Here is a 14,625-nt window from a genome sequence, read left to right as displayed (position 1 = left end):
AGTTTTCGGGATCTTTAATAAATATTTTCTATTATGTTTATAATGGATTCCTTGTGGAAGGCAAAAAGAACTTTGGATTTTTTAAATAGTCTTTTGGACGGCGGGAGTCATTTTTCTTGTTTTCACTTTCACTTATATCACTTAGATCACTTGCTAATAAAAAAACGTTGAATTTCGATCACGGCTTAGTAGGTATTTCTTCTTATAAACTTCCATATCAGTTGCCTATTATATCTTGATCCTCCTTCCAGAATATTTTCCCTAATTTTGTCTCATTCATCGTTGAAAATTTTAAATCTTATTCCCGCCATTTTTTTCGCGCTAAAATATTATTTATAAATTGACCACAGACAATACAACATTTTAGAAGAAAAAAGTTTTTTTGTTTATACTTGCTTGTGACAAAAACCGGGGTTGTTGGCCAACCCATTACATAGGAATTTATTATTTACATTTAGTCTAGAAGTGTTTATAATCATTTACACAAAAATAGAGAATCGTTAAAATATTTCAGAGTCGTAGAACAAGAAATTGTAGTGATAGAAATCCCGTGTTTATTAGGTTTTGATGTAACTCAATGAGTCTGTATTATTCTTTATGAACATCCGGAATGTATCGAGAACGACACGTTTGCATATTTATTGGGTCCGTGCTGAGGTTCTACTCGCTGGGAGTGTTGGATATGGCAGAAAAGGCATGAAAGCAGGATGAGAACCTACTGTTTCTTTTATTAACCGTCTTTTAAAAAAGGAGGAGGTTCCTAATTCGAGTATGTTTTTTTTGTATGTATGTTACGCGATAACCGATTTTGATGATTCTTTTATGTTGGAAAGAGATGGTCCCCCTCAGAAGTGGTCCCATTTAAATTTGAAGAAAGTATTCAACCTCTCAAAGGGTGACAAATTAGGGGTTGAACGACTTTTAAGATCGGTTTTTTTTATGAAAGAACAAGTGTTTATTTCACCACGTGTGTGAACCACGTGATCTTCTAAAATACGCCGTAATATCTAAGAGACATGAACAAATTTGACATATCGACTATGAACTGGCAACCGGTATTAATCTCAAGAAAAAATCATTTATGTAGCAACTGGTTTATTAAATAAAAATACGTAGTGTACCTACATACATACATACATACATGTGTAATAAAAATATTTAAAATCTACGTATTTTTATTTAATAAACCAGATGCTATATAAATGACGCAAACAATATTTTTCTTCACTTGTAAAGTTGTCAAAATTGAGATAGTACCGATTGCCAGTTCACAGACGATATGTGCCAGCTCCTTTCAAAACCCGAACGCAGTACTGCTAACATTACTGCTTAGCAGAGCAGAAATATGTAAGGAAGCAGTACTTTCCTGAAAGAATTCTTTCACAAGTAACTCTACTGCTACTAAAATCCACTGTCTAAAATTACAAAGAGGTTTCTTCCGGCTCTCAAATTATGAGCGTAATATGATAAGTGTTTATATTGAAAAATGCGTAATAACGATTTTCTCTCCCCAGAACCCTCAAACCATCCATCATAAAATCTTTCAACAATGTTTTGACGTAATGGAAGCTGATATTACCTTGGTTATTAAAATGATACTCCACAAACTTTGCTTCTACGATCGATAAGGCTTAAAAGAGCTTAGCACAGGTTCTTCTCTGCCATATTTATATTTTTTAAATGGTTTAATATAAATTAAATTTTTTTAGCAGCAGAGCTTATGGAAGAGTTCGTCCAGGGTAGTAAAAAAAGTGCGTTTTCTTAAGAGAAAGGGTAGACAACCACAAATTACATGCAAACTTATGAGAGAAATAAATGTAAGCTATATAAATATTTCTCCCGGCCCGGGAATCGAGTCTAGGACCTCTGCGGGCAGACTAGTCAATCAGTACAATTGAATAATTGTAATCAAAGTCTCCTCTTAATTATAATTTTTAATAAAGTCAATTGGATGGGCAGGATGCATATAATTATTATAATTTACAATATTTTTTAAAGTATCATTGTTAGAAACAACCTATAGAGTTAAACGGGTCGCTATCATAGATTTTTGTCATCCAAGTACATAAAAGCTGTATTATGACGTTTTGTATAAAACGGTTTTCGTTTTACTACAATTTTAAATATCGTATGTTGCAAATTTTAAATATCAACCGGAATGTTGTCATAGAAACGCACACCTACTTATCTTACTGTTAGATTAGAAAATGAAAGTATTTTTCCGGATTTATATCGCGTATACTAACGCGTATATTTATTTTTTTCGAACAAACCAACGCTTCGGACCCTTTATAGGTCCCATGATCACGGTTGACTGTTACTCTGTGAAAAATATAGAAATGGGTGAAATTTAATAAACCGTATTCTTTTTTTTTATAACATCAAGCAATGTAAGCTACCGCCTGTCCTTAACAGTTACTCACTCAGTGTTTTAAATTGCAAAGATCTGAGGGGCACTAACAATTAACGGGTCGAGTACATAACCAGAAATAGAGACGAAATGTCATTTAATATGTTTGAAAACTAGGTATTCTGCCATATTTTTTTATTTACTGTGACAACTGCGCTCCGATTGGCAAGCCCGAATTCGAAACAATTGACGGGTGTCGTCAATTATTTCACTTCAAATCGAACAGTTTAACTTGAGCTTTGCTGTAGTGGACGAAAATTGCAATATTACATATTTAATATTTAATTACCGATGAAATTTGATTCCGTTTGTTTTGTAATTAGATGTTCTTTCCCACACCACCGAATGGAACAGCACGCTATTGTTAGAGATATTATCTATATTATAATAAATACAGAATATTTTTGGAATATACGGAGACGTACATACAGGTCAGATGTTGGCGCTGTCTACATATCAGTGCAAACGAGAGTTGATATTTATAAGTGATGTATCTGACGTGTTACCAGGAATGTATGGCCCTTATTTCGTCTCTACTTCTGGTTATATACTCGATGCTTCAATACGACCAGTTTAACTTGACGAAAGACGACTAAAATTGAAAAATTACATATTTAATATTTAATTACCGATGAAATTTGATTCCGTTTGTTTTGCTGTTTTTCCCCACACCACCGAATGGAACAGCACTCTATTGTTAGAGATATTATCTTTATTACAATAAATACAGAATATTTTTAGAATATACGTAGACGTACACACGGGTCAGTTGTTGGCGCTGTACTATTTCACTTTTCTAATTTGTGATTCCAGTGCAAACGAGTTGATATTTAAAAGTGATATAAAGCCAATTTGTTTGATGGGTTGCCCGTTGTCTCTGTTTCTGGTTATATACGTGATGGAACCAAATAAGAAATATAATAAATATGATATGGAGGTGGATGTGGGTCGAGAAACCGTCAGCGGGTGGTAACGCACGTTTGGCGTTTGTCGAATAGGCAAAGAAGGCATATAATTTGTCACACATGCTATCATACATCGTGATTGTTTGCCAAATATATCAATTACGCAAATACAAATAGATCAGCGCCCGGTAATGATGAACTGTCATCAAAAGCCTATCGTAGTCCACTGCTGAACATAGGCCTATCCCAATGAGTACCATTTCACCCAGTCGTCAGCTCGTTGCATTTTTTAAATAATATCAAGTGACGGGACGAACAAGTCGTACGCGTGTAAGCTGCACGGCTGTCCATAACAGTTGCAGTGCCACTCAGAGCTTTAAATCGCAAAAATCTGAGGTGCACTGCCACAGCGCCCGTCACCCTGAGACATAAGTTGACAAGTCTCATGTGCCTGTAATTTCACCAGCACCCTTACCCTTCAAAACTGGAACACAATAATGCTGACATTACTGCTTAGCGGCAGAAATAGGTAAGGCATCCATCTGCTGCCAGCAGCCCTTCGCAAATCGTCCCTGGCCAGAGATCCTCCACTCAAGAACTCGCTTCCCCCATTAGGTTTTTCGACAGATATGGCCAACCAACTGCCACTATGCTATGCTATGTCGACGACCTTCCCTGTTGGATAACCTCGTTCTGTACCTTGTCTTTCAATGAAACTCCGAGCACGCCTCGCGCAAGTTTAATGTTAGTCGAATAGGCAAAGAAGGCAAGTCACACAACCAAATGCAAATATCCATGTGAAGTGCCATCGTCATTTTCATTATTTTAAATCCTTATTAGGCTCCATGTGTAGACGGGTCATGTTTGTCAGGGTCTGCATATTCGTTTATACATTTAATATTGTTCCAAATACAAGAAATACCCAACAGTGAATATAAATAGCCATTTGAAGTGCCACAATGAGGCTAAGCTTCACAGTAATGGTTACAAGCCGCTGAAGACGTCAGAATTTGTAAAAGCGATAGTCGTTTAACCAGCCTTGTAAACAAAATCCTCGTGTGCAATGTTATTTATTCCAACAAGGCAATGTATAGTGTTCTGAACGATTCATACGGAGTGCAGTACAATTATGAAAGTAGTTCATTGAAAAAGATTGTGCGCGCATGCGCGGTAGACTTGTGATACGGGACTGAGGATGCTGGGTCGGAACAGCAATACATGGGAGTAGTGTTTGCATTGAAAACATTATGCACTGGTTTTGATAGTTATTGGCGTATTTCAAGAAAGCTTTTATAGTTAAAAATGTAAATAAAAATGTTTTTGTTATCGGATTTAAATCACACAGAAACATTGATATAGTAACAGAAACTTGAACGAATGAAAGAGGACAAACTTAATTAAAGAGATGACTGTAAAAAAAGGTTTATTAACATAACGAAATAAATCAATTACTTATTTTAAACTTTTTACGTTAAACCCGTTGTAGTATGGGGTCTAGACCACTCGATCCTATCCAGTTTATTTTCTGATTTACTCTCAATATACACTTTTTTTTAATATTAGTCAACAAAAGTGTTATTTGTGATGTGTTTTCTCTAAAATGTTCCCCTAAAACAAGATTCAACAAGAATCTTACTTGCTGTCTGACAAGTTAGTTTTATGCCCTCGGCATGATTCACGTTTCAAGAACGAATTCAATGAAGTTGACAAGTCCCATGGGTCTGTAGTTTCACCCTTACCCTTCAAAACCGGAACGCAGACATGGGAGACATGAGTATTTTCGATTTTGAGTTTTTTATAAAGCCTGTTTACGCGTTCTATGTTAGCCCATTATATCTCTACAAATAACCATGATACATGTATTGTAATGATAATACAAACATTTAAATTCAGAAATCTATATTACAAACTCTCAAAGGAACTTAGCTAGCTTAGTTAGCTTTTAAATAAAAAAAAATCTTATACAGTCTCCACATATTTCTCTCTTCCTCAACACAACATCCCCCGTTGATTGGGGTGTGATCCGCAGCAAGGACGTAGCCGCCATTAACCAACAATAAAACACCTTTTCGAAAAACTGAACGAAAACAAACCATTCCATATAGTGGAAAAACCCAGAAATCAAGTGACAAAACCACAGTTTGTGTTCGAACAAGAGACGCGCAGGCCGTTTGCAAAATGACACGAGTAAGTAACGATTTTCTGCATTTTCTTTTTTAATCTGAATTCTATTTTTGAATTTCCGTCGACTTGGCTGTGCAATAACACAATCGAGACAACCATCGTTTTTGAATTTAGAACTACGGTATTTTTTAAATTTAGATAAGTCTTTTTTTTAACTAAGTGGCATTTTAGAGGTTAGGTTATGTTCGGATATTAATTTCTTTTTATAATAAAAAGATTTTTTTGCTTGGAATTAAATAATTGATAATGTGAATATGTCTCTTGAGTAGGTGTTTTAAATATATTGTGGCTAGTGTTTAAAGATCGAGTCTGTGACCTAATTTTACGATGACATTTACCTAGTAGATAAATCTAGTTGACCTAGGTCGTCTTATTTAGGTAAATAGGTAAACCTACGTTGGTAATAATTTAGGTCATTTGTAATCTTATTTATGTTATTTTATTTCTAACTACAACTAATATAAAAAGAAGATTGACGTATATATATTTTAAAAAAACTCGAAAGTTTTCTTTTTTTGAAAATCTTAAGTGATAAAAGTAATTTTAATAATAAGATGTCGCATAATGTTTTCGAAATCATGAGAATTTTTCAACTTACATTGAACTAGGCTTGAGTTTTATTAGCAGTAGTTCCTTGCGAAAAAGTTCGTCAAGAGAAATACTGTCACCGTATTAATTTCTGCCGTCGAGCTATAAATGTGAACATTACTGCATTCCGGTTTTGAAGGATCAGGGAGCTCTCCCTTCAAAACCGAAAGGTATTTCTAGATATTTCTAGATTGTTTTAATCATTACAAATTTCTTAACTATCGTAAAAACATGGGCTTTATTTTTAAAACAATAATAAAACAGGCGTTCAGCTCTAAGGGAAAAATAATGGTGACGTTAGTCATGTCCCGTTTCAAAACACGGAAACGTATCTAATGGAACACCGGACATTACATTACAGCATGTTGGTGTAGGTACACTCTGCATCAGTGTTGGCAGCCCTTAAATCGAAAATTACGTTTTGCTACCTGAAAACATCGAGTATATATCCAGAAATAGAGACGAAATAAGTGCCATCCACCCATGCCTGATAACTTATCAGGCGAACGGGCCTTATATCATTTTTGAATATCAACTCTCGTTTGCGCTGAAATCACAAATTAGAAATCTGAAATATTACATTACGTTATTCCAAAAAAAATCTGTTTTTATTGTAATAAAGATAATATCTCTAACAATGAGGGCTGTTCCATTCGGTGGTGTGGGAAAAACAGCAAAACATCTAATTATAAAACAAACGAAATCGCATTTCATCGGTAATTAAATATTACATATGTAATTTTTCAATTTTCGTTCATTGTAGTAAAGCTTAAGTTAAACTGGTCGATTTGAAGTGACACCCGTCAATTGTTTCGAATTCGGGCTGGCCAATCGGAGCACATTTGTCACCGTAATGATTTGGCAGAATAGTTTTCAAACAAATTAAATGACATTTCGTCTCTGTATTTGGTTATATACTTGATGCCTGAAAACTTACACTTTAGCTGCAAATTAATATACGGTGACATTGAACACATTGAATTTTGACGTGCTACTTTGGCATGTTCTCTGAAGTTTTATTTTATTTATTTTTAAATTTATTTGTGGCAATTAACAATCATACGTGTAATAAAATTATTTACACATATTCCTCCTAAAAATAGACCTCTAGTGCCAGCAGGCCGTAAATAATTTATCTCGTGGAATTATTTGTAATAATATTGTAATCACGTTTATTTAATGTTAGGATATTTCTCCACCTTGATATACAATTATTTTTGTGAAATTACTCCACTGGTTTGTTATAATTATTAAAACAAAGATCGAACAATAAGGAAAAATTCCTTCGATCCGGCCGGATTCGAACCAGGGGGTCAATTCAGAACCTTACGGTAACTTAGTTGTCGACCGATTTCGCTTCATATCTATTCACAGCACTCAAAATCGAACATCAAACTGTTATATTCGAAACCGAGCCGAAATGACGTCACACCCGTACGATTACTCGAACATCTCGACCGGTAAAGCTACAAACGTTAGTCAGAACCAAAGTTATCGAATGAAAGTTACCGAACGTCCTATTGTTTACAAAGCAAGAATGTAATATCAAAATATCTTATTATTTTAAATAAACTCTAGATTTTGTTAAATTTTATTAATTTATATTAATGCATTCATATATTTAAAATCATTTAAAATCTTTAAAATGTATATAACAGGATTTTCAGTTTACTTATAATCTATTTCACCGACTAACTCCGTAAACGCTGTTGGATAAAGATATCGTATCCGCATTCGAATTGAACGTTTAACTCGGAACGTTCTGAATCCTGAATCCGGCCGGATCGAAGGAATTTTTTCTGAGTGTTCGATCTTTGTATTAATAATTATAACAAACTAGTGGAGTAATTTCACAAAAAATAATTGAATATCAATTCAATAAAAATTTCAAAATATATCCAATCGAACGATACGGTTAAAAGACCGAAGAGTGCCGAATCGGAATCTAGTGCATCTATTAACAAACCGTGACAGACGCTTTGACAATTAAACCACGGAAATAGCCAGCATAGCCTTTGTATTAATAATTATAACAAACTAGTGGAACAAATTCACAAAAAAGGATCCTGTTACGAGTAAATAAAATAATGAAATAGAAGCAATATATTTTAATGTAGGTTTTTTATAATAAATTTTAACCCATTTGTTAGGGTTAGCAAAGGTTCCACCATACAGCCGCTTCATATATTTAGACCTTAGAGCATATAGGACTGGAGGCGTCATTCATAGGCAATCCCCTCTGTCAAGGTACAAGTACAAAACAACCGTCGCACAATAAACACTACTTTCAAATCGATGAAATCATTTGCATTATCGAATTCACCGCGTCAAGTACTCCATGAAATATGTGGTCTGGCAACATACCAAACAAGAATGGAATTACATTCCATTTATACGTCCATTTTTTACATTAATTACTAGTTTTATATTGTAACACATTTTTTTCACAATGACCACATTGATTAAATTTATCGATTACATAGAATTGCAGAAGAAATGCCTATGAAGTTCATTAATTACTGACAGGCTAAACACTGACAAAAAAACGCAATACTTCATGAACGCTGTGTTTTCGTTATAGAGCACCTCAGATTTTTATCGATAGATTATGTAACGAAGTTTATTCAAATTGATTTCTCCGTCGTATTAGATATTAAATAATAATGTAATAAATTATAAATAATGAAAATAAATTGTAATTGTTTTAATATTAAAACAAAATCATCATAAATCATACTGAAAAAAAATTAACTATTATGTAGGTCAGCTGCTGGTAGCTGTAGAGGTACCTGTACCTACCTCCCTGAGTGAAGCAATAGATTCTCTTCTCATGAATAGATCTCACAGATGACGAGTGATCGAGCGTGAGATATGAAACAATAATACTTAATTAAACGATAACGCCTGAGAACCGTCTGAGATGATAAGTAGCGTCTCTAAACACTGTTCTGCCAGAATACCAGCGTAGTGGGAAACTGCGGCATTTCTTTGAGCCAGCGCCTTTTCACTGCCATGACTTCCAATAAAATATGCAGTTATACGTTACTTTTGTTATAAAAATTTGTTATTTTTAAGTGGTTGATAAACCATAAATAATTATGGTGTTTGTACAGTCAACTACCTAGCTGTAGCTAGCTGGCTATACATGAGTGGTCAGGAAAAGCTGTACTATCACTAACAACCCTAGTTGCCTACCTAACAGCCTAGCCCTAACCATACGCTACGGAATATATACTTATATAAATAGTATGGGAAGCCTGTCACCGTGCGACCTAAGGCAACAGACGGAAAGGGGGGAGGATAAGGGTGCTTTAGGAAATGGTTTTCTCAGTGCCAGTCTCACAGACTCACAAGACTGATCAGATAAGCTAACGGCTAAAGGTGTCTTGGCCGCAGTGAGAGGATGCTGTAGTCAGGAGTGCTCCGTTGTCAATAAGACAGCGTTGATGTCTGAATTCAAAGAGGGTTTTATTTACAAAACTTAAGCTATTTATACAAAACGGTATTTACGTGTGTGTGACTATAAACAATATTATTTTTAAATGTATACATAAAGTTAACTACTCTACTCAGCAGCCTAGTTCAGAACGGTCATTGCACTGCTGAGTAGTCTATTGTCATCACTTAGCAAATGTCCGGTCAGGTTGTCTGTTTACGTCACGTGCACGTGAACAGTGTTAGTTATGAAAATTACCCAGTACCAAATTTGAAGTCTATCGTACAAATGGAAGTAAAATAAAAATTTCTTTTATAATTGAGATCCTCGAATAAAGAGCCAATGGTCTTTAAATAGCTACAGCCCGATTAAATTAGCCTCCAAACAAAAAAAAAACCGCTTTAAAAATCAGTCCATTCTCTTGACAAAGGCTTTAAACTTATAAATCCCCTCTTTTTGCATCAGGGGTTAAAAATTGTAAGTCACGTCCAATCGTGTTAAAGTGATGATAGAATGTCAAAAAAATGGATGGAACTACGTTTACGCAACACGTATTTTAAGAGTGCTTACACACGGCGGCTTTTAACTGCGATGCAAACGCGCGTTCGTAAAACGAGAGATTGCATCGCTACACTTCGGATTTATCGGCAATTGCATCGATACGGTCGCTTATGTTTTTTTTACTCTTGATTTATTTAGAGGCTTTGATCGTTATTAAACATGTCAGCCCCATTAGAAAATATGTTAAATAATTATGAACGAAAAATCTGTATAGGTTTATGCACAATCTTTAGTTTTGTTAATTGTAAATTTAAAAGTATAATTAATAAATACATTAAATAAATAAATCAGTTAATTAATTTAAAGCCTGCATCACGTTTGCATCGCGTTTATATCGTGTTTGCATCGCGTCCGTATCGCGCCTAGCGATTGCATCGCGTTTGCAGCGCTACTCGCCGTATGTAACCGCTCTTATCTGGAAACTTAAGCACTCCAAGTAACTCGAATCCACTGCCTTAAAAGCTCGATCCATCGAATGTCGTTTTCACGAATACTTTTCACCTCGAACGTGTTATGCTATTTATAATACGCGTTCCGGCGTAAGTCAAGGTTCTATACTTGGCCCTCTCCTGTTTTTGCTCATGGTGAACGATCTCCCTAATGTTCTCAGCCACGCACAATGTTTGCTCTACGCTGATGACCTGAAGCTCGTCCTGGAGATCAAATCGGTGGAGGATTGCATAGCTCTCCAGCGCGACGTCGATTCGGTACACCAATGGAGTTTAGAGAACACTATGGAATTTAACACTGATAAGTGTCATGCGATGACTTTCGCTCGGGTAAGGCATCCGATAACTTATGCCTACAATATAGGTGGAGATAGCGTAACTCAATTGACCGTCATAAAAGATTTGGGTGTAGTTTTCGATCGGAGGTTAACGTTTCATGACCACATCGAAGCTCTTGCCAAGGAATCTTTTCGGCGTTTAGGGTTCATCCTTAGAAACTGAAGGATTTTGAAAGTGCCTCCGTGATCAAACTTCTTTTCAATGCATTAGTGCGAAGTAAATTGGAGAGCTCCATGTGTGTGTGGAACCCACATGAAAGCACATATAGTATTATGTTAAAGAAAATACAGAAAGCGTTTCTTAGATATTTATACAAACGTGCCAATGGGTGCTATCCCAACATGTACTGGGTTGTCTAGGATATAACTCGCTGGAGGTTAGGCGAATGAAACACCAACTTGTGGTTATGTGCAAAATTCTCCGCGGCAATATAGATTCCCCAGATTCGCATAATGTGCTGTGTCGACTCTTTGCCCCCGTCAACTACCACCGCATTAGAAGACACCAGTTGATGGCCACCGCGTGGTGCCGAACCGTAGCGCGCACTAAATCACCCATACCGCGCTCCCTGTGCGCCCTCAACTCTCTCCTCGCCACCAACCCTGAATGCGACTTGTTTGCGGATGGATGGTCACTGTTATTGTTAAGATGCCTACGCTATTGTGAGTGTGATGCTTGAATGGTACTTAATCTTGTTGTGTTTATTAAGTTGTTATGTTAGTATAATGTATCTTTAATTATTGTAATTGCTGTGTCCGTTATAATTAAAGTAAAATAAATAAATAAATAATTTATAGCGTCAGTGTGTAAGTAGTTTACCTATACGGGGTTATTAACCGACATTAAAAAAGGAGGAACTTTTCAATTCGACTGTTTTTTTTATATAAATGTTAAGCGACCGGCAATCGTGAATCCGGAAAGAGGTTATCGCAGTGTTGGTCGAATTTAAATTCGAAGAAAATATACCACCTCTAAATAGGGGGCGTTTAATATCCTGCATTGCAACCGTCTGACGCGTAATGTAGGATTCTTAACATAATGGTAGTGTGCAAGCAATTCTGCAATCCTACAATGTGTCCTGCGAGACTCCATGCGTGAGCCATGTACAGGATAGTGTGTGAGCAGTCTCCTGCCTGTCATGCAGTTAGGGGGGCGAACTAAGGGATGAATCCGGCTTCATGCATTTTCCAGTAACCGGTTTCAATAAAACTTCACAAATAGATGTAATTCCACGAAATACTGAAGTCGGTTTTTTTTATTTAAATATTTTTAAAATACTAACGATATCGCATGTTACTAACATCATAAACAACAACGTTTGTTCCATGACTTCTACTCGTACATTGGATTTTAGTTTCATACAAAAATAAATAGATTGAAATAGACCGCTCTAAACGGTAATAATAAATAACTCTTTGCAGGACTGGGGTGGGAGTCGTCTAGGAGGACACTTGCATGTTTGTGCTTGTAACTAAGAAGTGTCAAATCGACTGTGAACTGGCAATCGGTACTATCTAAATTTTGACAACTGTACAGGATGAAGAAAAAACTGTTTGCGTCGTTTATATAGCATTTAGTTAATAAAAATACGTAGTGTGTGTGTAATAAAAACATTTAAAAATTACTCATTTTTAGTGAATAAATCAGATGCTATATAAATGACGCAAACAATTTTTTTCTTCATCGTGTAAAGTTGTCAAAATTGAGATAGTACCGGTTGCCAGTTCACAATTGAAATAGAACAACAAAAACTTAAAAGTATATTTTTGTTATTATGTTTTGTAAAACGTAATAAATAAACTGATTTATTGTTATTATTATAGATACATGCCGCCTCTAGCATTCGAAACATTTGTTGACACCGTTCTCCCGCTGAACTTTCCACGCTCTCATTAGTTCACAGTTAATTAGTAAATTAAAAACTTTTAATTAATCTAAAAAGGTCACAACACTCTGAAAGTAGATATTCCTAGGGCGTGACCGGTTGCCCTTTTTTAATTTGCGACCGAAATAGTGACCGGTCACGCGGGGAAGACACAAGGACGTCCAGTGTACCTTAGTTAGTATTGACGCTTTTCACAGTACAAATTGTAAAGTTATAAAAATGTTGGTAATTTAACTCTGTGGAAATGTGCAACATAATATCACATCGCTATTAGAATAGTGTTGTAAATCAAATGTGTGAAATTCAAGATAATACGAGTAATATTTTTGAATGTAAAATTTTAATGGGATATTATTATCTGATCCTCAAAAATATTAATTGATCTATTTATTGTAAATGTGCACTTTTTAATTAAACGATATTTTTTTATGTCTACTATACATATTAATTGTTCCGTCTATATTAGCTGATCGACTGGATAAATTATAAAGGTAACACTATTATATGTTAAAGCCATTGACATACAAATAAATGGACGACGGGTCTAATACAAAAAAAAACGAAAAAAATGTCCCAAGTCAACCTATTTAAACGTAGTGACCTGTAAAGGAATATGAAAAAGCTAAAACGTTGAATTTAAATTGTAATGTCATCGCAGTACTGTCTAATTTTGCTTACTTCGCTGTCAGTCGAACAAACGAAGACTAAAGCGTGAATGACGCTTTGTATACGATTTGAACGCCCTATAAGTTCGGACACTTTTTAGCGCGGACCCGACGTCCATATAATTGTAAGTCAATGGTTAAAGCATACTAAATTAATATTTGGTATTCAAACATAATGTTCGATCATCATTTTTTATTATTGGACTTGTTCATTTTACATATTTTACTGCTTAACACTGTTTCGTTTTTAGGAATTCTAGAACTGAAATTTATCTGCCACTTGGGGTTCTTAAGAATGGGTTAATATTGTAATGTAATTAATAATTATAATTATAACTTACAAAAAACCGTTTGTTTATCCACTTTTTTAATGGAATTACATCTATATTTGCCAAATTTTATTGAATACGGTTAACAGGAAGTGGGTGAAATTCAATAAATCGAATTCATCCTCAACCATAGAGGGAATATTTACTTCAAATTTTAATGGGGTCACTACACAGGTGCCTTTCCAACAAAATAATAAATAATTTATATTTAACAATATAGAACCACTGTCTTCGAGGAGAGATTTTGCCTTCCCATGTCTGTTCTATCGCATGTACAATAGCCAATGTTCTGAAGAACTGTTTGACATGATGCCAACAGCAACATTTTTATCGTCTCACCTCTCCCCACCGGCAGTGAGTCCGTCCTCACACTCTGGGGCCGAGTCGATCTCACACTGTACGGTTTCAGAAGAGCTTCCTACCACGTCCAATTAGGTTGTGGAATAAACTTCCCGTCGGGATTTTCCCGCTGGAAAACAGCATGTAGTCCTTCAAAAGGGTTTGGGTTTGATAAGGGTCCTAAAGGGTTGGCAACGCGCTCGTAACGCCTCTGGTGTTGCACGCGTTCATAAGCGACAGTGACCGTCCATCAGGAGGGCCGTATGCTTGTTTCTGCCTACTTATTATAAAAAAAATGTAAATCGGTTCACAAGTATCGGAGTAATTACGCAACATATACACCCACACACATATACACGTCGTAGACAATACGTGTAAATAATAATTAGTCATTGGCGTTTTATTGTATTATTACGTACATTAGTCTGTAAGGTCTTTTGTAACCTGAATACTAAACATCTAACGTGCATTTGGAAAATATTACAGATGAGTAATAAAGATTTCTATATATTACTCGTTTTACCTTTCCAGCATC

At 35.5% G+C, this 14,625-nt stretch overlaps 1 protein-coding gene across 1 annotated transcript in view; it reads left to right on the top strand.

Moving 5' to 3' along the window:
* Window positions 1-5,319: 5,319 nt before the first annotated feature.
* The window catches only part of LOC113232154 (43 kDa receptor-associated protein of the synapse homolog), a 30,616-nt gene continuing 21,310 nt past the window's right edge, over window positions 5,320-14,625 (top strand). The window contains exon 1 of the mRNA XM_026466792.1: window positions 5,320-5,502. The gene's annotated coding sequence lies outside the window, so the exon portion shown is untranslated. The remainder of the gene's footprint in view (window positions 5,503-14,625) is intronic.

Source organism: Hyposmocoma kahamanoa, unplaced genomic scaffold, assembly GCF_003589595.1.
Source record: "Hyposmocoma kahamanoa isolate Upper Pololo Valley unplaced genomic scaffold, ASM358959v1 67, whole genome shotgun sequence".
Taxonomy (NCBI): Eukaryota; Metazoa; Arthropoda; class Insecta; order Lepidoptera; family Cosmopterigidae; genus Hyposmocoma; species Hyposmocoma kahamanoa.
The sequence above is the reverse complement of the archived record's forward strand: the minus strand, read 5'-3'. Positions and strand labels throughout refer to the sequence as shown.